Here is a 22,113-nt window from a genome sequence, read left to right as displayed (position 1 = left end):
AGGCAACAGTAAGTCAAAGAATATTGTATACCGATAAACACAATTGTTTTGAGATAAAGTTAACATTTATCCAAGGCAAGTTTGCTGCTACTTAGCAGCTGTGAAAGTAAACACTAGGAGATCACACACCAAGAAAGAAATGCATTGTACGATGTAGGATAAACAAAAGATTGGGTTGAGTAGCACAACATCCGAAGAAAGTTAGAGTAGCACCTTCCCCCCAAAAAGTGAGTAGTACCTTCCCCAAGAAAAGTAAGTTCATTATTGCCGTATCATCTACAGGTGAGGGTCACGGGTTCACCAACAGAGAGAACCGCAAGAGGGCCTTAGAGGCTGAATTCTACTTCTACGCTCAGGTCTTCAGCTTCACACCTGGTGATATTTCTACTGATGTAAGTAGAGCTATCTCATTCTGGATCGTATAAAAACATGGACTACATCATGCAAAACTGGTTATTAGTCCTGACTCTAGCTAAGATTCCACATCCATGATTCACTGTAGATTTTGATTCTATTGCATTAGACCTTCTAATATATGTCTAATGCACTCATCATATTACAGAGGTATAAGTTTGTTGAGTATTCCTGGGAAATTATATGGGAGGGTATTGATTGAGAGGGTGAAGGCATGTACAGAGCATCAGATTCGGGAAGAGCAGTGTGGTTTCAGAAGTGGTAAAGGATGTGTGGATCAGGTGTTTGCTTTGAAGAATGTATGTGAGAAATACTTAGAAAAGCAAATGGATTTGTATGTAGCATTTATGGATCTGGAGAAGGAATATGATAGAGCTGATGGAGATGCTCTGTGGAAGGTATTGAAAATATATGGTGTGGGAGTCATGTTGTTAGAAGCAGTGAAAAGTTTTTATCGAGGATGTAAGGCATGTGTACGAGTAGGAAGAGAGGAAAGTGATTGGTTCTCAGTGAATGCCGGTTTGCGGCAGGGGTGCGTGTCTCCATGGTTGTTTAATTTGTTTATGGATGGGGTTGTTAGGGAGGTGAATGCAAGAGTTTTGGAAAGAGGGGCAAGTACGCAGTCTGTTGTGGATGAGAGAGCTTGGGAAGTGAGTCTGTTGTTGTTCGCTGATGATACAGCGCTGGTGACTGATTCGGGTGAGAAACTGCAGAAGCTGGTGATTGAGTTTGGTAAAGTGTGTGAAAGAAGAAAGCTGAGAGTAAATGTGAATAAGAGCAGGGTTATTAGGTACATTAGGGTTGAGGGACAAATCAATTGAGAGGTAAGTTTGATTGGAGAAAAACTGGAGGAAGTGAAGTGTTTTAAATGTCTGGAAGTGGATTTGGCAGCGGATGAAACCATGGAAGCGGAAGTGAGTCACACGATGGGGGAGGAGGCGAAAGTTCTGGGAGCGTTGAAAAATGTGTCGAGGGCGAGAACATTATTTCGTAAAGGAAAAATGGGTATGTTTGAAGGAATAGTGGTTCCTACAATGTTATATGGTTGCGAGGCGTGGCCTGTAGATAGAGTAGTGCGGAAGAAGGTGGATGTGATGGAAATGAGATGTATGAGGACAATATGTGGTGTGAGGTGGTTCGATCGAGTAAGTAATAAAAGGGTAAGAGAGATGTGTGGTAATAAAAAGAGTGTAGTTTAGAGAGCAGAAGAGGGTGTTTTGAAATGGTTTGGTCACATGGAGACAATAAGTGAAGAAAGATTGACAAAGAGGATATATCTGTCAGAGGTGGAGGGGAGGAGGAGAATTGGGAGACCAAATTGGAGGTGGAAAGATGGAGTGAAAAAGATTTTGAGCGATCGGGGCCTGAAAATGCAGGAGGGTGAAAGGCGTGCAAGGAACAGAGTGAATTGGAACGATGTGGTATACTGGGGTCGACGTGCTGTCACTGGGTTGAACTAGGGACTGTGAAGCGTCTGGGTTAAACCATGGAAAGTTTTGTGGGGAATGGATGTAGAAAGGGAGCTGTGGTTTCGGTGCATCATACATGACAGCTAGAGCCTGAGTGTGAACGAATGTGGCCTTTCTTGTCTTTTCCTAGCACTACCTCGCGCGCATGCTGGGGGGGGGGTATCATTTCATGTGTGGCGTGGTGGCGACGGGAATGAATAAAGGCAGCAAGTATGAATTATGTACATGTGTATATGTGTATGTCTGTGTATGTATATATATGTATACGTTGAAATGTATAGGTATGTATATGTGCGTGTGTGGACGTGTATGTATATACATCTGTATGTGGATGGGTTGGGCCATTCTTTCGTGTTTCCTTTCGCTACCTCGCTAACGGGGGAGACAGCGACAAAGTATAATAGATAGATAAATAAATTATATATATATATATATATATATATATATATATATATATATATATATATATATATATATATATATATATATATATATATATATATATATATATATATATATATTCTTTCATACTATTCGCCATTTCCTGCGTTAGCAAGGTAGCGTTAAGAACAGAGGATTGAACCTTTGAGGGAATATCCTCACCTGGCCCCTTCTCTGTTCATTCTTTTGGAAAATTAAAAAAAAGAAATATTACTCATCTCAACATGACAGAGTTAATTCATCGTCATTTCATCTATGTTCCTTAGGGCATTATGTATTTGCAGTTCAGAGCTTACTGATGATGAGTTTGAGAAGACATATTCTATTGGATCTAAGTTAAAGTACCCTAGATCTTTCATTGATAGATCCCTTAAGTTAGCAAGGAAATCATTTTAGAGTTGAGCCCAAACCTCCCATTGACACCAAGAATCTATTAGTTCTCCCTTTTAATGATAATTTTACTTTACTTCCCATGTTGTTTAAATCCATTAGTGTAAATGTTGCCTTCAGCAACGATAATACTATAAAGAACATCTCAATCAGGAATTCACCAGAATATTCTCCTGGATGCATCTATAAAGTGTCATGTGGAAATTATAATAGATTTTATGTTGGGCAGACTTGTAAGGATCTTTCTGTTAGACTTATGCAACATAAATATAGTAGAAGAACGGGACAAGAATCAAATGCCTTGTTTAATCACGTTAAAGACTTATTGTATTGACTAGAGTAATGCCATCTGAGTTATTAACTCTTACTCTGTTACCACGAGAAATATCAGTGAATCTTCTATTATTAAATACACAAAGAATTATAATCTTAATATTAGTAATGGTCTACACAAATTAGATAACGTTATTGTTGATAAAATTTGTAAAATGATAAGTGTATGAACGCTCGTTGTCTATCTTGGACAATCGCATGTTTACCAAATGGCGTCCTAGCTTCGTCTGTTCGATGTATATCAACTGACTGTTATATTTCTCTCTTGTGTCTTCCTTGATGATGTGATTATTACACGAAAGTGCACTTGGGAACTTATCGTGTTTCATTTTCCCCGTGGACTCATAGGAATATCTTGATCACGCGCAAAATTGTTATCCTTTCCAATATATATATATATATATATATATATATATATATATATATATATATATATATATATATATATATATATATATATATATATATATATAAATATATATACATATATATATTTTGAGGACAATGTGTGGTGTGAGGTGGTTTGATCGAGTGAGTAACGTAAGGGTAAGAGAGATGTGTGGAAATAAAAAGAGCGTGGTTGAGAGAGCAGAAGAGGGTGTTTTGAAGTGGTTTGGGCACATGGAGAGAATGAGTGAGGAAAGATTGACCAAGAGGATATATGTGTCGGAGGTGGAGGGAACGAGGAGAAGAGGGAGACCAAATTGGAGGTGGAAATATGGAGTGAAAAAGATTTTGTGTGATCGGGGCCTGAACATGCAGGAGGGTGAAAGGAGGGCAAGGAATAGTGATTTGGAGCGATGTGGTATACCGGGGTTGACGTGCTGTCAGTGGATTGAATCAAGGCATGTGAAGCGTCTGGGGTAAACCATGGAAAGCTGTGTAGGTATGTATATTTGCGTGTGTGGACGTATGTATATACATGTGTATGGGGGGGGGTTGGGCCATTTCTTTCGTCTGTTTCCTTGCGCTACCTCGCAAACGCGGGAGACAGCGACAAAGTATAATAAAAAAAAAAATAAATAAATATATATATATATATATATATATATATATATATATATATATATATATATATATATATATATATATATATATATATATATATATTGTACAAAGGCAAAGGGGATAAGAGTGAGTGCTCAAATTACAGAGGTATAAGTTTGTTGAGTATTCCTGGTAAATTATATGGGAGGGTATTGATTGAGAGGGTGAAGGCATGTACAGAGCATCAGATTGGGGAAGAGCAGTGTGGTTTCAGAAGTGGTAGAGGATGTGTGGATCAGGTGTTTGCTTTGAAGAATGTATGTGAGAAATACTTAGAAAAGCAAATGGATTTGTATGTAGCATTTATGGATCTGGAGAAGGCATATGATAGAGTTGATAGAGATGCTCTGTGGAAGGTATTAAGAATATATGGTGTGAGGGGCAAGTTGTTAGAAGCAGTGAAAAGTTTATATCGAGGATGTAAGGCATGTGTACGTGTAGGAAGAGAGGAAAATGATTGGTTCTCAGTGAATGTAGGTTTGCGGCAGGGGTGTGTGATGTCTCCATGGTTGTTTAATTTGTTTATGGATGGGGTTGTTAGGGAGGTGCATGCAAGAATTTTGGAAAGAGGGGCAAGTATGAAGTCTGTTGGGGATGAGAGAGCTTGGGAAGTGAGTCAGTTGTTCTTCGCTGATGATACAGCTCTGGTGGCTGATTCATGTGAGAAACTGCAGAAGCTGGTGACTGAGTTTGGTAAAGTGTGTGAAAGAAGAAAGTTAAGAGTAAATGTGAATAAGAGCAAGGTTATTAGGTACAGTAGGGTTGAGGGTCAAGTCAATTGGGAGGTAAGTTTGAATGGAGAAAAACTGGAGGAAGTAAAGTGTTTTAGATATCTGGGAGTGGATCTGGCAGCGGATGGAACCATGGAAGCGGGAGTGGATCATAGGGTGGGGGAGGGGGCGAAAATCCTGGGAGCCTTGAAGAAGGTGTGGAAGTCGAGAACATTATCTCGGAAAGCAAAAATGGGTATGTTTGAAGGAATAGTGGTTCCAACAATGTTGTATGGTTGCGAGGCGTGGGCTATGGATAGAGTTGTGCGCAGGAGGATGGATGTGCTGGAAATGAGATGTTTGAGGACAATGTGTGGTGTGAGGTGGTTTGATCGAGTAAGTAACGTAAGGGTAAGAGAGATGTGTGGAAATAAAAAGAGCGTGGTTGAGAGAGCAGAAGAGGGTGTTTTGAAATGGTTTGGGCACATGGAGAGAATGAGTGAGGAAAGATTGACCAAGAGGATATATGTGTCGGAGGTGGAGGGAACGAGGAGAAGTGGGAGACCAAAATTGGAGGTGGAAAGATGGAGTGAAAAAGATTTTGTGTGATCGGGGCCTGAACATTCAGGAGGGTGAAAGGAGGGCAAGGAATAGAGTGAATTGGATCGATGTGGTATACCGGGGTTGACGTGCTGTCAGTGGATTGAATCAGGGCATGTGAAGCGTCTGGTGTAAACCATGGAAAGCTGTGTAGGTATGTATATTTGCGTGTGTGGACGTGTATGTATATACATGTGTATGGGGGTGGGCTGGGCCATTTCTTTCGTCTGTTTCCTTGCGCTACCTCGCAAACGCGGGAGACAGCGACAAAGAAAAAAAAAAAGAAAGAAAATATATATATATATATATATATATATATATATATATATATATATATATATATATACACGGGGAAATAAAACACGGCAAGTTCCCAATTGCTTCTTCGTGTAATATCACAGCATCACGGGAGATACAAGAAAGAAATATTGCAGTCAGTTGATATACAAGGAAGAGACGTAGCTTGGACGCCATTTGGTGAACAAGTGACTACCAGAATGAAGGTCGGTTAGGTTCAAGTCTGGCAACACGTATATCATAAAATCTATTATGTGGACAAGAAAGGGAACTGTTTACAAATTCTATCAACAATAAAGCTATCATATTTGTACGGACCTTCGGTAATATCAATACTACAGTTCCCTGCGTACTTAATAAGAGAAGATTCAACGATATTTCTCGTGGTACAGGAGTTAGAGTTAATAACAGAGATGGCATTATTCCTGTCAGTACAATGGTCATAATCTTTAACATGATCAAACATGTTCTTACACTATATCTGCGTTGCTTAAGTCTAAGAAAAAGATCCTTACCAGTCTGCCCGGCATAAAACTATCCCAATTTTTACATGGTACTCCATTCACACAGCTTGCAGAACTTTCGTGATAGTATTGTTGTTGCTGAAGACAACATTTACATTAAATGATTTAAGTATAATCATTACTAAAAGAGAGAACTAAACGGTTCTTTGTGTCAAGGTTTAACTCTATAAAATAATTTATTTGCCAACTTGGGGGAATTTATCAGTGAAAGATCTAGAACTCTTTAAATTAAATCCAAAAAAATATATTTTCACCAACCCATCATCAATAAACTCTGGACTGCATATGCGTTATGCCCTAAGGAACATAGACTAGAATGATGATAATTTAATGCTGAGTATCAATGGATTTATGAGCGTACTTTTCTGTATATGCTAAAAAAATGTTAACTTACCATTTTTTCAAATTTCTACCGTAAAGTTAATGGAAGGTACTAAATTGTTAATCAAAGGGAGAAATGACTGTAATTTCAATTTTGTTGGCCAAACACAAAGACCTTCACCTATATACCTAAACCAAATTGACTTAGAAGATGATATACTTTAGTAACTATGTTTCAAAGAGTTCCATGTAAAGATTACTTAATACTGATGACGAGGGTTATCCAATACTGTACCAAATTTCTGAGCATAATATTTTTCATTGAACTGAAGTACACAGTCTTATCAATTAAATAAAAACAGACTTTGAAACAGGTAGATGAATATTATCCAAGACAAAAACTAAATATTCTAAGAGGTCATCAACGGAACTTTTGTGAACAGAGATGAAACATCAAAACTCATCAGTTTGAAATCAAAATCAACATTGATATCAATGAGCTTGTTCACTAAAACTACATTGTTCGTGATATTTGAATTTGACATCTTTCCCACTAATGGGCTTGATAAAGAAACTAACCACTTTGACAATTTATATGTGATGGAAGCCACTGAACTCCCGTGGGTCTTGCTGGAAAATTTGGTTTATGTGTTTTGCTAAGTCCATACATATATGGCAATAAAGGCGACTAAGATGAAATTTTTTTTTACTGTAGAACCATTACCTTTCAACAACAACATTTCTTTATTAGGATGAGAATTAGCTGCTTCCAGGGGATTCTTACTAAGTTTAAAGTATGTTGTGTTATCACATAAAAGATCATACATTTTAGATAATTCCCTATGTTCATAATCACAATTCTGGTCGCTTTGTCTGCTTTTGAAATATATCATAAAAGTTTTTCAAATTATTAATAGCTCTTATAAGCCTTTTAGGACAATTAGGATCCACTGGTTTTGACAAGCTAGAGTGCACTAAACCTTTACAGAGAGACTTTGTGAGATCAACACAGTTGGCTTCCGTGGACAAGATTATCACAAAGGAAGGGTTTGTGTTCTTTGTCCAATCACTGTTTTCGATGAGATGGGTTAACTTACTGTTCAGTTTTCTTTGACTGATTATTCATGTGGTCACTGGCCGGGCATCCACCTGAAGTGGTGAATCAAGTATCATCATTGTTATCCTGGCTAAAGAGGGGACCCTGTGTCCAGGAGAAAGGCATTGATTCACCTTAGATATCAGAACTTAAGCATTACACCATCCAAACTTTTATGGACAAAATGTAGATCAAATATACTTCCATATGACTCCTTACATCCGAGGACCTTCTACTAATCACTGTTATCATATGTTTATGCTCGTTCGTGAGTTAAGCATTATCTATATCAGGAAATGTAGCAGTGGGACAGACAGACTACGTATTGAAGCTTAATTTTTTGGCGAATATGGAGGATCCTTGTGTGATATTGTGGTAATTACTCTTCAGACATTTTGACTATATTTAAAACATTTTATTTCATGTGGCATACATTTCCTAAAACAAAAATGTTCCTAAAGGTAAAGAAGATAGTAGATGTGATATTGACTTTCCACTTTAAAAGCTAAATTATAAACAGAAAAGAACTAATGACAAGTTCTTTCAAACAGGAAGGAACCGAGTAGCTGGAGTGTAAGAATAGAAACTTCTTGAATCAAAGAAGTGTGGAAATAAAAACAGTTAGCACAGAGAGCAATTGAAAGTTCAGTCATCCTTCATTTCTTAAGTACAGCATGATAAGTCAGGAGAAACAAAAAAACTTTGAGGGGAATATTGTGGACAAAGCAGGAAGATTTGAAATACTTTTCCATAAAATCAGAAGTTAATTGTCAGTCGAAGAACAGCTAATCAGTATATGGAGTTCAGAGATAATCACAAAAAGGTAACTATTCCATCCGGTCCTTCTATCACACTATGCCAGCTGTTTACTCTACATTTTGACGCACGCAGATAAAACTTGTCAATAATGCCCTTGTCATTAAAAAGGTGGTATTGATGAGGCATACATTTGTGAATGGCGGTATTTTCATTCATATTTCTCATCGTAAGAATAGGCACAAGTCATTTTTCTATAGCTTCTTTTTCATTTTTCATTTTCTCCTCTCCTACATTTACAGTTATTTGGTCCGAATGACCAAGAACTTTACAAATCCTTGCAATTTTATACGCAAAAAATTATAGGTTTATATTTTGCACTTCTGTGATAAAAAGGAAAAAAATATTTTCAATTCCATGCATGATCACTAATACACCTCATGCCCAGGTCTTACTCAGACGTAAAGGACGTCTTTTGAACATTTCTGACTTAATTCATCAGGTGAGACCAATACCTAATGACTTCTTCACATTACATAGTCTACTTGCATCTTAGACTTTCATTCTTTCTATTCTCTTATGCAACTTATCCATGGCTTCACGCTCATTTAGCAGCGTTGGGACAAGTACCTTTTCCCGGTTCACTACTTTGTAAGACTACTTTAACTCTAGCTGTCTAACTAGCATACTGAACATCTATTCAAGTTTTTCGCTGTCTCTTTCAAAAATTATATACATTTTCAGTTTCATTTGTAAACAGCAACTTCTGCGACTCTTTTGCTGAAATCTCTTAGCTCCAACTTTTATTTCAAACAACTCACTCACAACCATGCATTACTTCACCTTCACACATGCATTACTTCCATTCTAAAAGGTTTTAAGCTATCCCGCACACACATTATGGGGTCAGAAAATTCCAGAATACCTTATTCCGTAAAACTTTCTCTTGTACTTGTGTTTAGTTTAAGTGGAAAAATCTGATCAACACACCTCTTCGACCTTGTTCTTCACTTAACAGGAACATAAATGTTTGCAAAAAGAACTTTATATATGCTCTCTGTTGCAGGTAAGGAAATTTCTTATCTATTGATTCAAATTAGTAATATGGGCTTTATTTACAATCTTCCTCCATAGTCAATCAAATGTCATCCAAACGCTTGACGGTTGAAATCGGTGACTAAAGTTTTTTCTTTATCATATTAAGATTGACCTTGATAAGACTATGGGTGCCTGCGTTTATAGTAGTTAACAGAAGGCCAAAAGAAGGGGATTATCGGGAGCCTCATTCTTCTTCCCTATTTCAGTTGCTTTCATTAACCTTTATGTTTTGTTGCAGATTGAGTTAGATAATTTGGACGTCTGGAAAAATGAAGATTGAAGAAAGAAGAGGAATTAAGCCCTGGTAGAGCTGAAGTTATCTTCCTATTCCGTGAAGTATGACTTCAGTCAAAGCAAAATATTTGTACACTACACATGTAAGGATATCAAAATAAACGCTAATGATACTACATCAGTTTTCTGGTACCTGTAAGTGGAAAAAAAGATTCAATCCAGAAATTACCTGAAAAATTGATATACAGTTACTCTAAAGGACTGTGAAATGTGTGCGATAATAGGGTGGCAGATGGTGAAAAGAGCAGATGACCTGGCCTTACAAATCATTGAACCAAAAGTACCAGCCAAAATTTACATTACTTCCTCTTGGAACTCTATGTTCTTCAATATGTTCTGCGTTTTTCTATATCTAAAGAGAGAAATATTTCTATTTTGCCAAATGGGAATGCAATACTTGCATATTGGAATGGAACAAACATGACAGTGATGCTTATTCTGTCAGGTAAAACTTGATAATATTTTAATATAATGGGTGAAATTTGTGAAGGTTCCAATAGCAGTAATATCTTAAAATAGGAAAGCACAAATTATCATTTCACTGAAATGATAATGATGCTCTAAAATAATCTAAGTGGTTTAAGGTCTTAATTTAAAGAATTTTGAATCTGATTTTGATCTCAATTTTGAGACAGTGCGCAAAGGATAGGTTTAAGATAATCTTGAGTTCAAGAGCACCACAGAAATACAATTGAAATTTGGAAGACATGTCTATGGTCTTGCACATACTAGATAACATGTAGGAGGGGATCACTGTTTTGCGCTTGATCAAGTATATTCCTATGAGTCCACGGGGGAAATGAAACACAAGTTCCCAAGTACGTCTTCGTGACAGTCACTTATTTACCAAATGGCGTCCTAGCTACGTCTCTTCGTTGAAAATCAACTGACTGTTATATTTCTTTCTTGTATCTCCCCTGATAATGTGATTATTACTCGAAAGTGCACTTGGGGACTTATCGTGTTTCATTTCCACGTGGACTCATAAGGTTAGTAGATATCATGTTGAGTTAGAAGCATAATTTAGAGCATTATTATCATTCCTCTAAAAAGTGTGCAAAATATTCAGTACGTTCAGGACAACCACATACTTTCACTATGAATATTTAGATATTGCCAAATTATACCAGACATGACTTCTATCGCGTTTCATTCATTTGACAATAGAAAATACATTTTGCAAAAAAAAGGCATATTTTTTCTTACGTAAAATTTTCATTAATAGTTTTCGCTTGTTAGTTATACTTCAGTTCAAATTTTCTCTGATTATCATAGGCCTCCCTATTATCTTTGTTCATTACCATTAGGTATTAAATTCATTTAGTCTTAAACAGTTTGCCGTCTATACTCATCAAATGTGTGTGCGGGGAAATAACGATTAGTGGAAGCACTATTGCTCTCACCTCTGGGACATTGCTCAAAGGCTCTGTGTAAAATACATATGATACCTATGTCCTCTTTATTCAGATATGATCTCCCAATTTCCAAGGTTTTAGTAAAGCAACAGAAAAATCTGAAAGACTTCGAAAAAGAAACAAATATGTGACGATCAATAAAAAAAGAAATATATATATACATATATATATATATATATATATATATATATATATATATATATATATATATATATATATATATATATATATATTTTGTTTTTGTTTTTGTTTTGTCGCTGTCTCCCGCGTTTGCGAGGTAGCGCAAGGAAACAGACGAAAGAAATGGCCCAACCCACCCCCATACACATGTATATACATACACGTCCACACACGCAAATATACATACCTACACAGCTTTCCATGGTTTACCCCAGACGCTTCACATGCCCTGATTCAATCCACTGACAGCACGTCAACCCCGGTATACCACATCGATCCAATTCACTCTATTCCTTGCCCTCCTTTCACCCTCCTGCATGTTCAGGCCCCGATCACACAAAATCTTTTTCACTCCATCTTTCCACCTCCAATTTGGTCTCCCACTTCTCCTCGTTCCCTCCACCTCCGACACATATATCCTCTTGGTCAATCTTTCCTCACTCATTCTCTCCATGTGCCCAAACCATTTCAAAACACCCTCTTCTGCTCTCTCAACCACGCTCTTTTTATTTCCACACATCTCTCTTACCCTTACGTTACTTACTCGATCAAACCACCTCACACCACACATTGTCCTCAAACATCTCATTTCCAGCACATCCATCCTCCTGCGCACAACTCTATCCATAGCCCACGCCTCGCAACCATACAACATTGTTGGCACCACTATTCCTTCAAACATACCCATTTTTGCTTTCCGAGATAATGTTCTCGACTTCCACACATTCTTCAAGGCTCCCAGGATTTTCGCCCCCTCCCCCACCCTATGATCCACTTCCGCTTCCATGGTTCCATCCGCTGCCAGATCCACTCCCAGATATCTAAAACACTTTACTTCCTCCAGTTTTTCTCCATTCAAACTTACCTCCCAATTGACTTGACCCTCAACCCTACTGTACCTAATAACCATGCTCTTATTCACATTTGCTCTTAACTTTCTTCTTTCACACACTTTACCAAACTCAGTCACCAGCTTCTGCAGTTTATCACATGAATCAGTCACCAGCGCTGTATCATCAGCGAACAACAACTGACTCACTTCCCACGCTCTCTCATCCACAACAGACTTCATACTTGCCCCTCTTTCCAAAACTCTTGCATTCACCTCCCTAACAACCCCAACCATAAACAAATTAAACAACCATGGAGACATCACACACCCCTTCCACAAACCTACATTCACTGAGAACCAATCACTTTCCTCTTTTCCTACACGTACACATGCCTTACATTCTTGATAAAAACTTTTCACTGCTTCTAACAACTTGCCTCCCACACCATATATTCTTAATACCTTCCACAGAGTATCTCTATCAACTCTATCATATGCCTTCTCCAGATCCATAAATGCTACGTACAAATCCATTTGCTTTTCTAAGTATTTCTCACATACATTCTTCAAAGCAAACATATGATCCACTCATCCTCTACCACTTCTGAAACCATACTGCTCTTCCCCAATCTGATGCTCTGTACATGCCTTCACCCTCTCAATCAATACCCTCCCATATAATTTCCCAGGAATACTCAACAAACTTATACCTCTATAATTTGAGCACTCACTCTTATACCCTTTGCCTTTGTACAATGGCATTATGCACGCATTCCGCCAATCCTCAGGCACCTCACCATGAGTCATACATACGTTAAATAACCTTACCAACCAGTCAACAATACAGTCACCCCCTTTTTTAATAAATTCCACTGCAATACCATCCAAACCTGCTGCCTTGCCGGTTTTCATCTTCCGCAAAGCTTTTACTACCTCTTCTCTGTTTACCAAATCATTTTCCCTAACCCTCTCACTTTGCACACCACCTCGACTAAAACACCCTATATCTGCCACTCTATCATCAAACACATTCAACAAACCTACAAAATACTCACTCCATCTCCTTCTCACATCACCACTACTTGTTATCACCTCCCCATTTGCGCCCTTCACTGAAGTTCCCATTTGCTCCCTTGTCTTACGCACTTTATTTACCTCCTTCCAGAACATCTTTTTATTCTCTCTAAAATTTAATGATACTCTCTCACCCCAACTCTCATTTGCCCTCTTTTTCACCTCTTGCACCTTTCTCTTGACCTCCTGTCTCTTTCTTTTATACATCTCCCACTCAATTGCATTTTTTCCCTGCAAAAATCGTCCAAATGCCTCTCTCTTCTCTTTCACTAATAATCTTACTTCTTCATCCCACCACTCTCTACCCTTTCTAATCAACCCACCTCCCACTCTTCTCATGCCACAAGCATCTTTTGCGCAATCCATCACTGATTCCCTAAATACATCCCATTCCTCCCCCACTCCCCTTACTTCCATCGTTCTCACCTTTTTCCATTCTGTACTCAGTCTCTCCTGGTACTTCCTCACACAAGTCTCCTTCCTAAGCTCACTTACTCTCACCACCCTCTTCACCCCAACATTCACTCCTCTTTTCTGAAAACCCATACAAATCTTCACCTTAGCCTCCACAAGATAATGATCAGACATCCCTCCAGTTGCACCTCTCAGCACATTAACATCCAAAAGTCTCTCTTTCGCGAGCCTGTCAATTAACACGTAATCCAATAATGCTCTCTGGCCATCTCTCCTATTTACATACGTATACTTATGTATATCTCGCTTTTTAAACCAGGTAATCCCAATCACCAGTCCTATTTCAGCACATAAATCTACAAGCTCTTCACCATTTCCATTTACAACACTGAACACCCCATGTATACCAATTATCCCCTCAACAGGCACATTATATATATATATATATATATATATATATATATATATATATATATATATATATATATATATTTTTTTTTTTTTTTTTTTTTTCATACTATTCGCCATTTCCCGCGATAGCGAGGTAGCGTTAAGAACAGAGGACTGGGCCTTTGAGGGAATATCTTCACCTGGCCCCCTTCTCTGTTCCTTCTTTTAAAAAAAAAAAAAAAAAAAAAAAAAAAAAACGAGAGGGGAGGATTTACAGCCCCTCGCTCCCTTCCCTTTTAGTCGCCTTCTACGACACGCAGGGAATACGTGGGAAGTATTCTTTCTCCCCTATCCCCAGGGAAAATATATATATATATATATATATATTTTTTTTTTTTTCCAAAAGAAGGAACAGAGAAGGGGGCCAGGTGAGGGTATTCCCTCAAAGGCCCAGTCCTCTGTTCTTAATGCTACCTCGCTATCGCGGGAAATGGCGAATAGTATAAAAAAAAAAAAAAAAAAATATATATATATATATATATATATATATATATATATATATATATATATATATATATATATATATATATATACATTATCCCTGGGGATAGGGGAGAAAGAATACTTCCCACGTATTCCCTGCGTGTCGTAGAAGGCGACTAAAAGGGGAGGGAGCGGGGGGCTGGAAATCCTCCCCTCTCGTTTTTTTTTTAATTTTCCAAAAGAAGGAACAGAGAAGGGGGCCAGGAGAAGATATTCCCTCAAAGGCCCAGTTCTCTGTTCTTAACGCTACCTCGCTATCGCGGGAAATGGCTAATAGTATGAAAAAAAAAAATATATATATATATATATATATATATATATATATATATATATATATATATATATATATATATATATATATATATATATATATATATACGAACAAAGTGCATTGGAACGCGCACCTTCATAGAACATACAAACCTCCAACAGCCAGGATCGAACCCGGGGCGCCTGTGCAAAACAGGCGGGAATGCTACTGTTAGACTATTGGCCTGGCTAATAGGAAATGACAATTCGAATACTATGTACTCGAATACCCTTCGTCTCACGTTGGTGAGCTACGTGGGTGGGTGGGTGGGTGGGGACTGAAAATACCCCCCTCGTGATTAAATGTCTAAAAAAGGAAACAGAAGGAGTCAAGCAGGGAGTGCTCATCCTTCTCGAAGGAGAGATAGGTATTATGTTTGAGGAAGGAAACCTGGATGTTCTGGCTCTGAGTGAGTCGAAGTTCAAAGGTAAAGAAGAGTGGTTTGGGTATGTCTTGGGAGTACAGTCAGGGGTTAGTAAGAGGATAACAGATAAGGAAGGAGTAGCAATACTCCTGAAGCAGTTGTGAGAGCATGTGATAGAGTGTAAGAAAGTGGGTAGAACTGAAAGTGGATGGATGCGAAGAAGGGTCATGAGAGCCAAGTCTTTTAGGAGCAGCTGGGTGAGTGTATCAGCAGCTTTGATGCACGAGACCGGGTTATAGTGATGAATGATTTAAACGCGAAGGTGAGTAATGTGGCAATTAAGGGTATAATTGGTGTACATAGGATGTTCAGTGCTGTAAATGAAAAATGGTGAAGAGCTTGTGGATTTGTGTGCTAAAAAATTGGGAATACATAAGTGTACGTATGTGAGTAGGAGAGATGGTCAAAGGGCATTATTGGACTAGGTGTTAATCGATAGGCGTGTAAAAGAGAGACTTTTGGATGTAAATGTGCTGAGAAAGGCAGTCTGATCACTATCTTGTAGAGGTTTTCAGAAAAGAAGCGAAAATGTTAGGGAGAAGAGAGTGATTAAATGTCTAAAAAGGGAAACAGAAGGAGTCAAGCAGGGAGTGCTCATCCTTCTCGAAGGAGAGATAGGTATTATGTTTGAGGAAAGAAACCTGGATGTTCTGGCTCTGAGTGAGTCGAAGCTCAAAGGTAAAGGGGAAGAGTGGTTTGGGAATGTCTTGGGAGTACAGTCAGGGGTTGGTAAGAGGATTACAGATAAGGAAGGAGTAGCAATACTCCTGAAGCAATTGTGGGAGCATGTGATAGAGTGTAAGAAAGTGGGTAGAACTGAAAGTGGATGAGAAGAAGGGTCATGAGAGGCAAGTCTTTTGGGAGCAGCTGAGTGAGTGTATCAGCAGCTTTGATGCACGAGACCGGGTTATAGTGATGAATGATTTAAACGCGAAGGTGAGTAATGTTGCAATTAAGGGTATAATTGGTGTACATGGGATGTTCAGTGTTGTAAATGAAAAATGGTGTAGAGCAAGTGGAATTGTGCGCTAAAAATTGGGAATACATAAGTATACGTATGTGAGTAGGAGAGATGGTCAAAGGGCATTATTGGACTAGGTGTTAATTGGTAGGCGTGTTAAAAGAGAGACTTTTGGATATAAATGTGCTGAGAAAGACAGCTGGAGGGATGTCTGATCACTATCTTGTAGAGGTTTTCAGAAAAGAAGCGAGAATGTTGGGGAGAAGAGAGTGGTGAGAGTAAGAGAGCTTGGAAAGGAGACTTGTATGAGGAAGTACGTTGAGAGATTGAGTGTAGAATGACGTGAGGGGAGTGGGTGCGGAATCGGATGTGTTTAGGGGAGCAGTAATGGCATGCGCAAAAGATGCATGTGACATGACAAAGGTGGGAGGTGGGCAGATTAGAAAGTGTAGTGAGTGGTAGGGTGAAAAAGTAAGGTTGTTAGTGAAAGAGAAAAGAGAGGCGTTTGGACGATACTTGCAGGGAAGTAGTGCAAATGACTGTTAGAAAGCGGCAGGAGGTCAAGAGAAAGGGGGAAGAGTTGAAAAACAGTGCATATAAGAGGTGAGGTGAAAGCATCATCAAATTTTAGGGAGAATGAAAAGATGTTTTGGAAGGAGATAAACAACGTGCGTAAGACAAGAAAACAAATGGAACATTGGTGAAGGGGGCAAGTGGGGAGGTGATAACAGGAAGCGATGAAGTAAGAGGAGGATGGAGTGAGTATTTTGAAGGTATGTTGAATGTGTTTGATGATAGGGTGGCAGATAAGTGAGAAGGTCGGGGACAATAGTTTGGTGAAGAGAGAAGAGGTAGTGAAAGCTTTGCAGATGAAATACGGCAAGGCGGCGGGTTTGCATGGTATTGCAGTGAAATCTATTAAAAAAGGAGATAACTGTGTTGTTGATTGGTTGGTAAGGATATTCAGGGTACGTATGGACCATAGTGAGGATTGTACAAAGGCAAAGGGGATAAAGGTGGTTTAAAGGAATAGTAGTTCCAACAATGTTACATGGCTACGAGGCATGGGCTATAGATAGGTTTGTACGGAGGAGGGCGCATATATTGGAAATGAAATGTTTAAGGAGAATATGTGGTGCGAGGTGGTTTGAACTATAAAGGCATTAGTTTGTTGAGTATTCCTGGGAAATTATATGATAGGGTATTGATTGAGAGGGTCAAGGCATGGTTTACAAAGTTTATCAATAATAAAGTTATTCAATTTGAATAGACCTTCACAAATACCTGGATAATCTTATGTTGATAAGATTTATGAATTTAACTTCATTTGTAGCCCATGTCATTCATTCCTTAATCTATTATAGCATTAGTCCAACATCAGGTTCTTCCAAGATATCGGTATTGCCATTTGAAAGGCAGGTTTCTTCTCTCTTGTAATACAAAAAGCCTCCTCCATTCCCATCTTCTTTAATTCAATGTGTTTCTTTAAAATGATCTTTTGGAAATAGCCAAATGGTCGACCAGACAGCTGCAACAATCGTTGAGGTAGGACAGATCTTGGCATCACTTGTTCATCAAGGCATTTCCTAAGGAATCCAAAACGTAACTTCAGTTGTTGTGCCTTTTGCACGTTATCAAGTATATTCCTAAAAGTCCACGGGGAAAATGAAACCTGAGTGCACTTTCATATAATAATCACATCATCAGGGGAGACACAAGAGAGAAATATGAGTCAGTTGATATACAACGAAGAGACGTAGCTAGGACGCCATCTGGCAAACATACAATTCTCCAAGACAGACAACGAACGTATCATAAACTTATCATTTTACAAATCTTACTAACAATAAAGTTATCTAATTTTCAGTTATCTAATATCTGATATTAAGATTATAATTCTTTGTGTATTTGATAATAAAAGATTCAATTATATTTCTCGTGGAAATAGAGTTAGAGTTACTAACTGAGATGGCATTACTCCACTCATTACAATGATCATAGTTTTTAACGTGATTAAACAAGGCATTTGACTCCTGCCCCGTTCTTATACTATATTTATATTCCTTAAGTCTAACAGAAAGAAACTTACCAGACTGCTCCGCATAAAACTTATCATAATTTCTACTTGGCACTTTATAAATGCACCCAGGAGAATTTTCTGGTGAATTCCTGATTAAGATATTCTTTATAGTATTATTGTTGCTGAAGGCAACATTTACATTAAAGGATTTAAGCAACATGGGAAGTAATGTAAAATTATTAGTTAAAGGGAGAACTAAAAGATTCTTGGTGTCAATGGGAGATTTGGGCTCAACTCTGTAAAATGATTTCTTTGCTAACTTAAGGAATTTATCAATGAAAGAGCTAAAGTACTTTAACTTAAATCCAATAGTATATATCTTTTCAAACTCATCATCAATATACTGTGGACTGCAAATACGTGATGCCCTAAGAAACAGATTGAAGTGATGATAATTTAACTCTGTCATGTTGATATAAGCATACATTGGTAGGTTTTCTGTATATGCTAAACTTAAGGTTGTCTCCTTGCCTATGGATCATGCAATCTAAAAATGGTAACATACCATTATTTTCATTCGCTACAGTAAATTTGATGGAAGGTAATAAATTGTTAGGTAAGGGGAGAAATATTTGTAAATTTTCAGTTGTTGGCCAAACACAAAGTACATCATCTACATATCTAAATTACATTAGAAGGGAAGATATCCTTTAGTAATTTTGTTTCAAAAAATTCCATGTAAAGATTACTTAGTACAGATGAAAGAGGGTTACCCAATGCCATACCAAATTTTTCAGTATAATAATCTCTATTGAATTGAAATACACAGTTTTTTATACACAATTCTATCAGTTCAATGAAAACAAACTTTGAGACCGGTAAATGAATATCATCTAAGACATCAAACAAACATTCTAAAAGGTCATCAGGTGGACCTTTTGTGAAAAGTGAGGAAACATCAAAGCTAACTAGTTTGAAATCAAAATTACCATTGATATTAAGCTTGTTGACTAAATCTACATTGTTCATGATAGAATTTGATGTCTTACCCACTAAAGGGCTTGATAAAGAAACTAAACATTTTAACAATTTATGTGATGGAGCCTACTGAACTCAATATAGGTCATGCTGGAAAAATTTGTTTATGTGTTTTCATAAGTCCATACATATATGGCAATGAAGGGGACAAAGATGACAAACTTTTGATAAGAGAACCATTACCTTTCAACAACAACTTGTTGAGGTAGGGCAGATCTTGGCTCATTTGTTCATCAAAGCATTTCCTATGGAATCCAGTTCGTAACTTCAGTTGGTGGGCCTTGATTAACGATTTGGAGAATGCAGTAACGAAAGGAGAAAGTCCAGGACAGCTTTTAGAGAAGTAATAGAAGAGCCGCTTTGGAAAGGATCACAGTTTTGCGCGTGATCAAGTATATTCCTAAGAGTCCACGGGGAAAATGAAACACGATAAGTTCCCAAGTGCACTTTCATGTAATGATCACATCATTAGAGGACACACGAGAGAGAAATATAACATTCAGCTGATATACAACGAAGAGACTTTGGAAGGACGCCATTTGGTAAACATTCGATTGTCCAAGACAGACAACAGGAGTATCATAAACTTATCATTTTACAAATTTTACCAACAATAAAGTTATCTAATTTGTATAGACCATCACTAATATTAAGATTATAGTTCTTTGTGTATTTAGTAATAGAAGCTTCAATGATATTTCTCGTGGTAATATAGTTAGAGTTAATACATAAGATGGCATTACTCCAGTCATTATAATGATCATAGTTTTTAACGTGATGAAACGAGGCATTTGACTCCTGTCCTGTTCTTATACTACCTTAAGTCTAACAGAAAGATCCTTACCAGACTGCCCAACATAAAACATCATAATTTCTACTTTATAGCTGCACCCAGGAGAATTTTCTGGTGAATTCCTGATTAAGATATTCTTTGTAATATCATTGTCGCTGACGGCAACATTTAAATCAAAGGATTTAAGCAACAAGGGAAGTAAAGTAAAATCATTATTAAAAGGGAGAACTAAAAGATTCTTGGTGTCAGTGGGAGATTTGGGCTCAACTCTATAAATGATTTCTTTGCTAACTTAAGGAATTTATCAATGAAAGATCTAGGATTCTTTAACTTAGATCCAATAGAATATATCTCAAACTCATCATCACTATACTCTGGACTGCAAATACTTAATTCCCTAAGGACCATATATTGAAATGATGATAATTTAACTCTGTCATGTTGAGATGAGTAATAACGGATATATGAACATACATTGGTAGGTTTTCTGTATATGTTAAACTTAAACTTGTTTCCTTGCCTATGGATCATGCAATCTAAAAATAGTAACGTACCATTATTTTCATTTTTTACAGTAAATTTGATAGAAGGTACTAAAATGTTAAGTAAGGGGAGAAATATTTGTAAATTTTCATTTGTTGGCCAGACACAAAGAACATCATCTACATACGTAAATTGTATTAGAAGGGAACATATCCTTTAGTAATTTTGTTTCAAAAAAAATCCATATAAAAGTTCTTAGTACAGGTGAGAGAGGGTTACCCACTGCCATATCAAATTTTTCAGCATAATAATCTCCACTGAATTGAAATACACAGTCTTTTATACACAATTTTATCAGTTCATTGAAAACAAACTTTGAAACAGGTAAATGAATATCATCCAAGACATCAAACAACTATTCAAACAGGTCAAAGTTAACTAGTTTCCAATCAAAATTGAAAATGATATTGTTCAGCTTGTTGACTAAATCTACATTGTTCATGATATTAGAATTTGACATCTTACCTAGTAAAGGGCTTAATAAAGAAACCAACCATTTTGAAAATTTATATGTGATGGAGCCTACGGAACTTGCTGGAAAATTCTGTTTATGTGTTTTCATAAGTCCATACATATATGGAAATGAAGGGGACAAACATGACAAACTTTTGATAAGAGAACCATTACCTTTCAACAACTTCATTTCTTTATTGAAATGGGAATTAACTTCTTATAAGGATTCTTACTGAGTTTAGAATATGTTGTGTCATCATTTAAAAGATCATTCATTTTAGATAGTTACTTTTATCTAAAATCACAACAGTGTTAGCCTTATCCGCTTTAGTAATGTGTATATCATTATCTTTTTTTAGGGTATTAATATATCTTATAAATCTTTTAGGGCAATTGTTTTCCACTAAAGTACTGTATTTCTCTAAACTGGAAAAAGACTTTGTGACATCAGCACAGCTGGTTTCCCTGTTTGAGCACACAAAATTTAATCCATAGCCTAAGGCACACAAGGAATCTTTATCTAATTGTTTATTGGACAGTTTTATCACAAAAGAAGGGTTTGTGATCTTAGTCCATTCGCTGTTTTTGATAAGATGGTCCAACTTACAATTAGTTTCATTTGTAGCCTTTTAGGTTCATTCCTTAATCTATTATATCGATAGTCCAAAATCCGATTCTTCCAATATATCGGTATTGCCATTTGAAAAGCACGTTTCTTCTCTCTTGTAATACAAAAAGCCTCCTCCATTTCCATCTTCTTTAATTCAATGTGTTTCTTTAAAATGATCCTTGGAATTGGTCAAATGGTCGACCAGACAGCTGAAACAACCGTTGAGCTAGGAGAGATTTTGGAATCACTTGGAATCCAAAATATAACTTCACATGGTGGGCCTTGATTAACGATTTGGAGAAAGCAGTAGCAAAAGGAGAAAG

General features: G+C 37.3%; 1 long non-coding RNA gene across 1 annotated transcript; it reads left to right on the top strand.

Moving 5' to 3' along the window:
- Nucleotides 1–280: 280 nt before the first annotated feature.
- LOC139758210 (uncharacterized) lies at nt 281–9,903 on the top strand. Its single transcript, XR_011714793.1, has 2 exons — nt 281–392; nt 9,735–9,903. It is a non-coding gene; the product is annotated as an uncharacterized lncRNA (long non-coding RNA).
- The last annotated feature ends 12,210 nt before the right edge of the window (nt 9,904–22,113 follow it).

Source organism: Panulirus ornatus, chromosome 29 (assembly GCF_036320965.1).
Source record: "Panulirus ornatus isolate Po-2019 chromosome 29, ASM3632096v1, whole genome shotgun sequence".
NCBI classification, from domain to species: Eukaryota; Metazoa; Arthropoda; class Malacostraca; order Decapoda; family Palinuridae; genus Panulirus; species Panulirus ornatus.
The sequence above is the reverse complement of the archived record's forward strand: the minus strand, read 5'-3'. Positions and strand labels throughout refer to the sequence as shown.